This window comes from Eublepharis macularius, chromosome 3 (assembly GCF_028583425.1).
Source record: "Eublepharis macularius isolate TG4126 chromosome 3, MPM_Emac_v1.0, whole genome shotgun sequence".
Lineage (NCBI taxonomy): Eukaryota > Metazoa > Chordata > Lepidosauria > Squamata > Eublepharidae > Eublepharis > Eublepharis macularius.
The window spans coordinates 131,952,783-131,966,414 of record NC_072792.1 but is presented as its reverse complement, the minus strand read 5'-3'; positions in this window follow the sequence as shown (position 1 = coordinate 131,966,414).

Genomic DNA, 13,632 nt, shown 5'->3' with positions numbered 1-13,632 from the left:
CATCTTCACCCAGCCTTACTCTCCCAGTCACATGATTTGCAATTGTCCCAGCTGTATTTTCTCTCTCCTACCTTTCTAGGCTGATGCTTCCCTTCCCTCTCCCAGTGTTTCCAGTAATGTGCTTTCTCCTCTTCATCCTTGAGGCCAGTCCTTGCTTTTTAAAACACTTTCTTGTTTATTGCAACCTCCTTCTTTCTGCTTGTAGCCCTAAGTCCTCTGTCCTTCCCCTCATTGCTTTCAAGTCCCCTCCCCCTCCCTTTCACAGCTCTTCTTTCTCCTCCATACAGTCTTTTGACTTCTTGTCTAAGAAAAAAATCTAACATTCTGGCACTGTTTAATGTTGCCATAGAATCCCAAAATGCCACCCAAATGTCACCCTCTCCCAATAATGTTTGCATCTGTATAGCCACAACGATTTCCCTTTGGGTAGTTAATTTCTTTTTAACTTTTCAGGATTGGGGGGGGGCATTTGCAAACGTGAGGGTTCTTCCAAGTTTGGAGAAACATTGGCCTTAACCCTACACATCTCCATTGTACAGATTTTTTTACCCACACTATAGGCCTAGTGTCAAATTAGGCATTTCTTAGCAGACTCTGCTGATTGAATTCACCAGTATGTAAAAAAATAGAATATCATAACCAGGAATTAAAGAGATGTATCACTTGCTAATGCTATATACAGTTCACAGTAGCCCACTCCTACCCATTCAGCCATGTATTTCTACTATAATCCCTAATTGCTGATCTCCAGAAATTACATAATAAGTTGCCAGGTGCTCTTTTTCTAAAGATAATGGCACTTGTTACAGGATACTTTCCTACTGGAAGGTAACTACACTTAATTGATTTGCTTAGTTTGGTTTTGTATATTAAAAATTTGCTGTGCAATTTTAGTACCTCTGCAATATAGAGCCAATAAACTATAAAAGCTTTCAGGGGGAGGGGGAAGAAATCACACACAGCATTTTAATTATATAGTGTCATATAAAAGGAAAACAAAAACATTTCAATAGATGTTGTATATTTTATAAATCCCTTCTATCTTTCAAAGCACCTACCTTTATCTCCTTTTATAAAATTCATAGAAATACATGTTCAAAGGACTGGCTTTCACAGAAAGCCATTGAAAGAAACTGTATTTTTATTGCAGAGAAGATACAGGTTTTATCTACTGTTTACAAAAGAAGTTCAGCCTATGAGTATAAAGAGAAGGTGTGGGTGGCTTTGAAGTACTATACATTCCAAAGAATGGACAGTTGTACAACTTTTATTATTACTTAGTGCATTTTTATCCTCCAAGGATAAATCCTATGAAGCCGGTCAGATTGTAAAAAGGTGACTGGTCCTAGGACAGCCAGTGAGTTTCACGTCTGGGTGTCTTCTAGTCTGACTTTTCTAAAGCATTCACATGAAATCTAGAAATCCTTATCTTCCAGAGTATCAACCAAATCTGTTATTTTTTTAAAAAAAATTCCTTCTTTTAGACAGCACCTTTCTCCCCAGTGGCAAATACCAAAGTGGCTTACATCATTCTGTCCTCCATTTTATCCTCACAATAATTCTGTGAGGTATGTTAGGCTGAGTATGTCTGATCGGTCAAAGGATCCATGGCAGAGTAAGGATTCAAACCTGGGTCTCCCAGATCCTAATTTGACACTCTAACCACTACACCACTCATCTATCCAGTGTAATACTGTGTAGCATTCTGTGTGTCAAGAAACTATAGCCTGTTTCTTGGCCTATTCATGCTTTGGTTCAGGCTTCTCAGCTTAGTTAGAAGCTAGTTAGAAGCAACAGGAAGCTTTCTCTGGGAAAATGCAGTCAGGATGAGATGGAACTAATCACAGGTACAAGATCAGAGAACTTCGAAGCCAAAACACTGAAGGGAGTTTTCTCACCTGCATTCCATCACATTAAAGCACAGCACTCTGGGAGTGGATTTACTCCCCTTCATGCAGATGTGTCATCTTCAGGGGCATGTCATCAAAAGATTAGCCCTTCACTCATTGGTCAAGCCAGCCAGGCCACACTGAGAGCAGGTAGCCTTAAAGCTTGAACCTTCACCCTGGCTTTATCTTTCCTAAGGCTCAGATCCTGGTTAGGGAGGGATCAGGCCTTATTCTCTGGATGCTGTTCTTGCTGACATGGTTGCTGGTAGAAGCCTGTAATTATATGCCATCTTGCCTTTGTTCTCTGGACTTGGAATTCTGAGACTTTGAACTGGACTTTTGTGCTGTAACTAAAAGCTCAGGGGTTACACTTAGCAGTTTGTTCCTTTAACTGGGATGTAACAGTCAATTCTGCCACACAAAGCCTGCTCCAAAACTTCTCATGACTATTCAGCATTATTACAGACAAACTGATGCAGCAAAGGATTTGGTCCAATAGACATACAGCAGACTTCAGAGACAGGTAATGCACAGGAAGCAAATATAAGTCTGATTTAATAACATTTTAATTATGAGTTAATTATTTATTCATTAAATTGTTTATTTTCATACTTCATCCAAAGTCTCCTGTGTCTTGGTAAGAAAGCTGCATGGCTTCCACGCTGTCTTAAAGAGCTGACAGTATTATAACAATGTCAATTACATTTAGCCTAGAGACAATGTGTAAGGGTGTTTGTTTAAAACTCAGCTGTTCAGCCACTAGGGTAAGATATTTCCTTAGCAAGATACTTTGGAATGACAACTGGAGATCCTAGGGCTAACCACAGATATTTTGGCAGCAAATCCAGAGCATTCTCTCCACCTGCACTTTCCCCAAACTGGCACTGCACAGAGATGAGTGATCACGTTCCATTTAGGGGAGGGACAGGATTTACTGTTCCTCCTGGCCAAACTTTTAGCAGTGGGTAGAATGTATTATGCAAGTACTACTAACTTCTGGCAGCTTTACTGCAATATTATGGCACTGTGAATCAGTAAGTCATCCGTACTTTCAAAAGTACTTGTGTTTCACCTTCAGCGGGTGATAGGCCCCAAAAGCCCTAACAGAAATAAGGTAAATTGCTTTGTTGTTGATTGTAGCAGAGTAAGAATTATACTGAATATTTGAAACGAATAGTTCCTTGTTGAACACAGATGCATTTCAGAATGCATTTGCAGTACAGTATCTTCTTTAGGGACTTAAAAGATGGCATGGACCACATGAATAAAAACAAGACCCAAGTATAGGTCAGTAGAGAAGATGTGATGACATCTATCTTTGTAGTTTGTAAAGTATAGGTTTACATTAGAAGTGTTAACAAATTTTTGTGACCACTGTGGTTCACTTTGAAAATTCAAGTTTCTTTTGTTTTGTTTTTCTAGTGGTGTATACCGAGAAAAAAACGTATCATTTTAGATATGGGCTTTGAGGGGTGTGGATAGGGTGTGGGTGGGTGGAGGAGTATTTTTACAATTGCTTATTTCTGAGTAAGACATTTTACTTATTTGTTTGTTTATGTTAATTATAGTCCACCTTTAGCATTGAGACTCAAGGCAGATTACATAGTGTAAATCAGCTGGGACATTCAATACAAAATACAATAGTGTACGGATAGCAGAAATTTGAAAAAAATGAACATAAATCCAAATTCAAAGATACAAACAAAACAGTAGAAATTTTACATGACATATTAAATGACATGGAAACTACCCAGTTGGAGAATATTTACAGCAACAGAAAATACACAGTAGTAAAGACTACAGTCCCTATTCCTTTCCCAAAGCATCTCCCTAAGCCAGTTTTTACAGCACAACCCTATTATGCATTTGAAAAAACCCTCCTGAATAATTCACTGTGGAAAGCCAGGAGAGTGAGAGCTTTCTGACCTCTTGAGGCAGACCAATTGATGATGTGGGGTAAAGTAAGTGAAGGAGCTATAATGGAGCATTACCAGTTCAGGATTCAAATCCATGTGCTTTTCAATTCTGAAGTGCAGGACTATTATTTTCAATGAGGAATGTATATGAGGGTCTGGGGCAGCTGTTTATAAAGATAATGGCACCAAATGTGTACAGAACATAGTACCCCCTCTAATCTAAAGACCTCCTCAGTTTCAATTTTATAAACCCACAAATTAGGTGTCTGTCTGAGCAGCTATATTTCTCTACTGATTCCTAAAATGACAGCCAAGGGGCAACCTAGCAGGAGAACTCTAGCAGGCCACCAGCATTTAAAAAATATAACCCTATCTGCATTTATTTATTTATCTATTTTTACAGAGATTGACTGACATTGAAAATTTTTACCTTTCTGCTGAAAACTGTTTGCTATCCTTCTTTCTTAAGATTTCTCTTTTTCCCACCACAAAGTGAGGAAGGCTTCTTTTGCGGAAAATCTCACTGTCCTATCCTGTTCTGCATGTCTGCCATTATTCCCTGTGCAGGGCTGGCGCATCAATGGAGGCAGGTCTGGCAATCGGCTCCAGCACAGAGGTGCCGGAGGGGGCGTGGGGGCATGTGCTGTGGAACAACTGAGTGGGAGGGCTGGGAAGACGCACACACACCAAGCATCCCCGCCCCACATCTCCTGCCTGTCGCCTCACAAACTGGAAAAGAGTGGAGGAGGAGAAATGATGTTTCTTTTGGGAGACTGGGGGGGATGGAATAACGACAGAAGAAAGCAAAGGGGAAGGGGAAGAAGAAAGCGGGAAGGACCTAGAGAAACAGCTGCACAGTGTGCGCTTTCAATGAGCTGCTGAAGACGCAAATCTTTCTTCCAGGCACAAGCCTGCTGGACGTGAGGGCACCCAAAGCCCATTCTGGAGTGGGCTGCTGCTGCTCTCTCCCAGGATCCCCTTGCATCGGGGGTAGAGAGGGGGGCTTATGCCTGGAAGAAGGACTTGTGTCATCAGCAGCTCATTCAAAGCACACACCCTGAGGTGCAGCTGTTTCTCTAGGTCCTTCCTGCTTTCTCCTTTCCCTTCCCTTTTGCTTTCTTCTGTCATTATTCCGTCCTATCCCTCCCAGAAAACTTGTGTGAACTTTGTCTCATTTGGTTCGGCTCTAAGTTGCCCCATGCTGCCGCCGCTGCCACTGCCACTAGCACACATCTGCAGGCAAGGCACGGCAGGTGGCCAGGGTGGTGCATGGCAACTGAGCAGTCTGGGTGTACGTGTGCATATGCGTGCATGCGCGCATGCATGGGGGCGGCAACAGCCCTGAAGCTGCCCCTGGCCTCAGGCACCAGAAACTCTGGCACCGGCCCTGTCCCTGTGAGAATATTTGGAGAGGGGGCATTGTGGTTGTTTTTCAGCCAAATAACACAAAAATTGTAGGGGAGCTAGTGCTGCCTGTCCACTAGAAAACAAAAAAAAATCTTCACCCACAAGCTGAAGACAATGATAGTAGGAGACAGACAAATCTCCCTGAGGAGGGTGATTGATTAATCAATTGATTGATCGATTGATTGATTGATCGATCTTTCTCACTGAGACCCAAGGTAGATTACACAATGCAAGTCAATAAGAACAACAGCTAAGACATGCACTGAATAGGTTATGGGTTGTAGAAATTTGAAAAAAAAAAGCACAAATCGGAAATCAAAGGCAAAACACTGTTGAAATAAAGCATAAGTAAACATGACATCTTTGACAATGTGGAAACTACCCAGTAGGAGCACATCTACATTAACAGACAGCACACAGTAGAATACAGTCCATGTCCTTTTGTGAAGGCATTTCTCTGAGACATTTTTTAGAGCACAGCCCTATTACTGAATTAAAAAGCCCTCCTGAATAATTTAGTTTTGCACACTTCATGAACAGCCGGGAGAGTGGGAGCTTTCCTGACCTCCTCAGGAAGGCGATTCCATAAAGTGGGGGCTACCAAAGAGAAAGCATGTGCATATGCAGCTGTAGATTTTGCCCAACTGCAGGTTGTTATCTGCAGAAGGTCTGTTCAAAATGAAAAAAAAGCTGCTATAATGGAAAATAGGGGGAGATGTAGTCCTGTAGATATGTGGGACCAAGGACATGATGAACTTTGTGTATGACAGTCAATACCTTGAATTGAACTTGAATCATAACTGATGGAGTGACTACAGAATGGAAGTAATATGCATGCTGTACCTGACTCCTGATAATAACCGAGCTATGGTGTTCTGCACCAGCTGGAGTCTCCAAGTTGACTTTAAAGGGAGGCTTATTACGTATTTATTTATTTATTTATTTATTTATTTATTTATTTATTTATTTATTTATTTATTTATTTATTTATTTATTTATGTATTGTCAGCTAGGGTGTGCAATTTGGGATTCCGATTCAAGATAAACACTTGAATTGGGCCTGATTCAGAAAGATTCAGGATTCCAGAATTGGCCCCAACATTGTGGGGCCAATTCGGAAATACCAAATCAAAGCTTTCTAAAGTGATTCAGATCACTTCTGAAAGTTTCTGGTCAAGTGGGAGCAACCCGCAGCACTTTTCTGAATGTTTGCATTTGCAAACAGCAAGAAAAGTGTTGTTTGCTTTCAGGCTTCCCACTCTTTTTTTAAAAGACTCACTACAACCTCCTTCTTCCCCCTCCCATCTGGTAAAAAAAAGATGAGAAGTGCTGCTGGCTTTCAAACTTCCTGCCCTGCTGCTTTTTTCTCCCATGGGAGGGGGAGGACTGCTTTCTTCACCTGATGGGAGGGGGAGCCTTTTCCCCTTCCCATCGAGGGAAGAAAAGGGCAAGGCGGGCAGTTTAAAGCAACACTTATTGCCACTTGCAAGCAGCAAGAAAAGTGTTGCTTCAAGCTTCAGTGTGCTCTGTAAAGATTCACAAATCTTTATGGAGCATATTAAAGTCAGAAACCCAATTTTTTTCAGGTGCACACCCCTATTGTCCATCTTTCCCACTGAGACATCACTTCCACCAGGTTGTGCAAGAAGTGACAGTGAAGTTTTTGTGTGAAACCAAATTATACCTCCCCCTCACTGCCCTGTTGATCAGTGGTGGGGAATGATCATCCAGAGTGTGTGTGTGTGGGGGGGGGGTCTCCTGCTATAGCCGTCCTACCCCTGTATTGCCTTGTAGGTGCCAGAAAAAAACATTTCTGTTTATTAAGGATTTTAATGAATGGGTTGATCTTTTAATATCATTTTTAAATTTATTTATTTTATTCAATTTATATTACGCTCTCCCTGCAAGCATCATGAAAGGCTATGGAGAGTGTTAAAAGAAAGGGGGGTGCCACAATATTTTATTGTTTTGATGCACAACCTGTACTCTGGGCAAGAGGCTACTGTCAGGAGAGATTATGGGGAAACAAAATACTTTCCAATTGGCAAAGGTGTCAGACAAGGATGAATATTATCTCTCTACCTGTTCAATCTCTGTGCAGAGTATATCATTAGGAAAGATGGATTAGATATAGAAGAACGTGGAGTGAAAATTGGTGGAAGGAACATTAACAATTTGAGATATGCCCATGAAACCACATTACTGGCAGAAAATAGTGAAGACTTGAAATGACTACTGCTGAAATTTAAAGGAGAGAGCACCAAAGCAGGATTACAAATGAACATCAAGAAGACTGAGGAATTAGACAATTTTGAAATTGTTCATAATTTTATATTCCTTGGCTCAATCATTAACTAAATGGGAGACTGCAATGAAGAAATCAGAAGAAGATTGAGACTCGTAAGAGCAGCTGTGAGGGAGCTAGAAAAGATCTTTAAAGATAAAGATGACTCTCTGGGAACCAAGATCAAGATAATCCAAACTATGGTATTCCCCATTACTATGTATGGATGTGAAAACTGGACAGTGAAGAAAGCTGACAGGAAGAAAAATTATTCATTTGAAATGTGGTGCTGGAGGAGAGTTTTGTGGATACCATGGACAGCCAAAAAGACGAATAAGTGGGTACTAGATCAAATCAAGCCTGAATTCTCCCTAGAAACTAAAATGACAAAACTGATATCCAAGCTCAAGAGACAAATTACACAAGGAGGAGCACGTGAAGGAAGTTGCAATGTTAGCTGGGAAGTTTGGGTTTTAAATGAGATCAAAAGGCTTTGTCATTTTACGCTCTCTACAGAGCCAGGGAGATCGCTGCTCAGAAGGTTTGTTTATTTCCTCTTCATCTCTTAGAAGGGGAGATAAAACTGACAGAGCCTTTTGGAGGCAAACAAACCCTTGTTGGAAAGTGAGTTCAGAACTGTGGCTGAGCTAAGAATGAGGCTCCCACACCAGATAGCACTTAGGTCCAATTATTGTTTATTTACAGTGACTATTTACAGAGTTTTGTTCCCAGCTTCAAAGTGCTTCGCCTAGCACCTGATGGAACAAAGCCCACCACCGCATAAGACACTGCTGGCTTATATGCCCCAACAGCACCTCCCAGTGTCCAATCTCAACATAGCTTCTTTGTCAGGTGATGTTCTTGCATCATCCAGGACCTGTTCTTGCATCATCCAGGACCTGTTAAATAGATCTTTTACATCTCTAGTAACATGACATGACAGATGCAAACAGCAAGACACAAACATGCTTCTTGACTCACTATCTCAACAACCCTCTGAGCAGCAATCTCCCTGGCTCTGTAGAGAGGGGAAATTGACAAAGCCTTCCGATCTCTTTTAAAACTCAGCTTCCCAGAAACATTGCAACTCTCTTCACATGGTTGTTGTGGATTTTCTGGGATGTATCACCGTGGTCTTGGCATTGTAGTTCCTGACATTTCGCAAGCAGCTGTGACTGGCATCTTCAGAGGTGTAGCACTGAAAGACAGAGATCTTCTCCAGATTAGAGTCCAGAGATCTCTCAGAGATATCTGTCTTTCGGTGCTACACCTCTGACGATGCCAGTCACAGCTGCTGGTGAAACGTCAGGAACTACAATGCCAAGACCACGACGATACAGCCTGGAAAATACACAACAACCATCGTTCTCTGGCCGTGAAAGTCTTCGACAATATATCTCTTCACATGCTCCTCCTCGTGTAATTCATCTCTTGTAGCTTAGCTCTGAGGCTAGAGTACATTGGTCACATAACAACAACAACAACAACATAACAACAACAACAACAACAACAACATAACAACAACAACAACAACAACATTCGATTTATATACCGTCCTTCAGGAGGACAACTAAATGCCCACTCAGAGCAGTTTACAAAGTATGTCATTATTATCCCTACAACAAACACCCTGTGAGGTGGGTGGGGCTGAGAGAGTTCCAGAGAGCCATGACTAGCCCAAGGTCACCCAGCTGGCTTCAAGTGGAGGAGTGAGGAATCAAACCCAGTTCTCCAGATTAGAGTCCCACGCTCTTAACCACTACACCAAACTGGCTCTCATGAGAAGACAAGATTCTCTGGAAAAGTAGATAATGCTATGAAAAGTGAAAGACAGTAGGAAAAAAGGAAGACCCAAAATGAGATGGCTTGAAAATAAAAGAAGCCATGTCCTCTAGTTTGCAGGATCTGAGTAAGTCTGTTAATGATAGGACATTTTGGAGAACTTTCATTCATAGGATCACCATAGGTTGGAGCTGACTTGAGGGTACATAACTCACGTACACTCCCTGCAAGCATGCTCAGAGCAGATCACAAAATGCAGTAAATACAGTTTAAAAAATGGTAGCAATTAAAACTTCAGTCAATGGTTGTTGTGGATTTTCAGGGCTGTATAGCCATGGTCTTGGCATTGTAGTTCCTGACGTTTCGCCAGCAGCTGTGGCTGGCATCTTCAGAGGTGTAGCACCAAAAGACAGAGATCTCTCAGTGTCACAGTGTGGGAAAGATGTTGGCAGGTCATTTATATCTACTCAGGAGGGTTGGGGTTGGGCTGAGTCATCCTGTAAGAGTTTCCCAGGGTGTGGAATGCTAATGGAGGGAGGCTTCACTGTATCCTGAGGAGGTTCTTTTGCATATGGATTGGTGCTTGATGTGCTAATCTTCTCTGCAGGGCTATTGTCGGGTATAGAGCGTTTTGTTAGCCTGGTGTTTTTCAGGACTGGAAACCATGCTCTATTCATTCTTAAAGTCTCTTCTTTCCTGTTGAAATTGTGCTTATGCTTGTGAATTTCAATGGCTTCTCCGGCCATGAAAGCCTTCGACAATATATAAAACTTCAGTCAATCAAAAAAATCTATGACAGTAGTGCTCATATTTCACATGCACCAGACATCATACAGATCCGTGGGGCAGGGTGGACAGCTACTAGATGAAAACAATTTGGGCGGACTGTGTGCTTTTAGCTGAAAGCTTTTTTTTTATGTTACTTAATATTTTATGTTTTCAGCTCTAACTCACGTTTTAATACTTGGTTTCAATTAACAAGTTTTAATTTTTTATGTTTTTAATTGTGTTTTATTTTGTAAGCTGCCTTGGGATGGTTTTCTTGATCTGGTGGCATTAAAATTATATTAAATAGTTAAATGTAACAAATAAATGTCATGCAAATGGTATAAAATGATGTAAAATGTTAGAAAAGAAACAAATGGGAATTTTTAGGATGACACTGTGAAAGTGCTACTGTCATCATTAATTCCTATATTGTCCTGCAATTAACATGTTTTGTTAAATGATTACAAATCTAAAGTGCACATGCCTGTAGGCCAAGGAGAAGATAATGAGGAACAACAATTCAGTCAGAGGCAATTGGTAGCCAATTCCTTCTTCAGTTCTTTATGTGCCTGAGTAACACATTTTGCCACGGTGTTGCATTCAGTTTTGTTTCCTATCACCCTACAAGTGTCGAGAGGAAGTAGTTTTAAAACTACATTATAATGCAATTGTTTTGTTTCTATAGGATAAAGGATAGGATATAGTTAGATATGTCAACATTTAATCCACTGAAAAGCATTTTTATGCAGAATCAGTATTTCATTATTTATTTATTTATATCATATTTGTATTCCGCCCTCCCCGCGAGCAGGGAGCAACTAATGAAGACACAATAACCTGTCAGTTGAGCAAATTGGCTCACAAAGATGTTGCACAGAAAGTCAAAAGAAATGAAGTATTAATTTGTTGCCAATTACCTCTGACTGAGTTCCTGATTTCTTATCATCTTTACCTTACCTGGAGAGTAAAGTACCTGCTGGAATGATGCTATTATGTTTGGAATGTATTTTCATAGCACTTTTAGTACCAAAAATTGCCGTTACCCTATTAAAGCCAACAAACTTTGTTATCTAAGTAAAGATTCTTATCAAAGCTATTACAAAGTGAATTAAACATGGCCATAGTGCATACAAATCAGGATCCAGCCTTACAGTAAGCAGAGTTACTCCAGTTTAAGCCCATTGAAATCAATGGTCTTAGACTGGAGTAACTCTGCTTAGGATTTCATTAGTTTTTCCCACTGTTCTAGACCAGATTAATCCATTCTACACCCTGCTGAAGTCAATGACACCACTTTTAATGATGTTAATACTATGTTAGATAAGTATACAGTTTGCTAGAGAAAACTCCTGGCAATTCTGCAGCATAGCCCACATTGTTGTATGGGAGGGAGAGGTTGGAAACTCTGAACCAAAACCCTAGTGAAGAAGGAGATGGGAGACCTTAAATAATCAAGCCAATACAGCTGTCTTGGCAGCCATTTATTCCACATCCCTTGTATCTGCCATCCTAATATCTTACAAGGGGAATAGTTAACAATGTTAACCCTTGCTCAACCTACTGGGGTTCTTAAAATAGTACAGGCACCTCTAAGTCTCACACTTTTATTTAAATATATGTGGAGCTAATATAAAGTAATAGATAATAGATTTTAAGTTTATAACAATCTTTTTGAAGTTAATAGATAGGCCTTAGTTGAATAAAAGAGTAAGTAAACATGAAATAAGGAGTTACAGAAAAAGGGGACAGATTAGGAATAGATTAGGCTATAGGGTTGGAAAGCTGTTGGAAGTCCTGGAAAAGGGGGGGAAGGAAAGGGGGGGAAAGGATAATGAGATGCTATTTGAAAGTTGTATATTAATATTCTCACCTAATAAAAATTTTCTAATTAAAAAAAAGTCTCACACTTTTAAAAAATTCTTGATTCTACTCTCCACTCCTGTGCATTGTTGAAGATGATGATGATGACAAACTTTCTTTATTTATAGACTGTCTTTTTTGCAGAGACTCGTGGATTACACAATTGAAAATGCAGTAAGAATAATACAATACTAGAAATTTGTTTCAGATTTGAATCAGGAGCTTCTGAATGAACTCCATTTTGTTATTTGTTGTTCCAGGTGGGCCAATGCTGGTTTAGATCTAATCCATTTGGATTTTTCATTATCATGAGTTTCAGTCCATTGCGCTTATGCAAGGTGGACATTGGCTGCGCCTATACACACACGTTATTTTTTCCATGGGGATTGAGGAAACAGACTCTAGGGCAGCTGTTTTTGCATGTTACAGCACCAAAACTGCACAGACCACAGTCCTCCCTCAAAATCATAGACCCATTGAATTGAGTACATATACAACAATGGGGTTTGGTGTTTACAGACCCTAAAGAATGCTTTGAGAAAGGCATCGAAGTGAATGTTGGGCAGATGAGCATGTACACACTGTTCTTCTTTGGGGGGATGAGGTTTTATTTGTGCTTGCCCCTCCAAAAAGTAAATATGGTACCAATCCTTTGTTCCTCAATCTATCTTGACTGACTGACAGAGCTATAATGTTTCATATCATTCCCAAAACAGGATAGAGCACTGGCAGAGAAATGTTTGGGGGTGCTGCTTTTCCATCAGTATGGGAGTCAGTATTATGTTTCACTCATAGCCTCCTACACCAGTGATTCCTCTCCTCCCACAACAGTGAGATTGGGAAGGGGGGTTAGTTTTGTTAATAGGCTATTGAAAGAATGAGGGACGGCCCTCTTTATTTCTCTATTTTTTTCTAATAAAGGTGGGAGATGGGGCAGGTCACTCACTCTTCAGTTTCTGATTAGAACTGGTGCAGTTGGTGCAGTTGGTGCAGATGAAGAACGAAGAATGAAGGTCAAGAAGTTAAACTGAAACCAAAGCCACAGTCTCAATGAAGAAAATGAAGGGAGATCAGTCTTTAATCAGACTGGTCCACAGGGAATGTATTTGGAAAGACTTCAGTCTCTCCATGGAACTGTGTACAGTGCATAGCCCTGCTATTTCTGCTCATTTAACACTAGGATAACAGTTTACATCAGGGCCCAGAAAAGGTGAAAGAGCAGCAGAAAGGCACTTAATGGGCAATCAGTTCCACACATGTGTGGGTCCTTGTTGGTGCAGTTGACCTTTAATAGTTATTTATTATTTCCAATTTCACCCTAATCTACATAACATGAGCCTTTGAGGCAGCTGGGGATTTGGTGGCTGGAGGAGACCCTCTCCCTCCTGAATTCAGCATGTGTACCTGCATGTATGATGGTTGCTTGCAGGAATTTCCTTGCATTGTACATGAAAATGTACAGAAAGGAAGGGATAGATCTTTGGTGTTCTTCACAGGGAAGTAACTAGAGGGATGACCCTCTCTTTTCTCTTTTTCTAGTAAAAATGTGACACTGGACAGGTAATCCAGTTTCCCTTTCCAACTAAAACAGGACGAAGAAGGAGTTTAATCAAAGGGAAAGTAAAGTTTGACAAAAATTTTAAAAATCTAATTAGATCAGATAACCCTAAGATTACCAGGTCTTCCTAAGCTCCCAGTGGGAGGGGGGACCTGGCACTTACCTGGA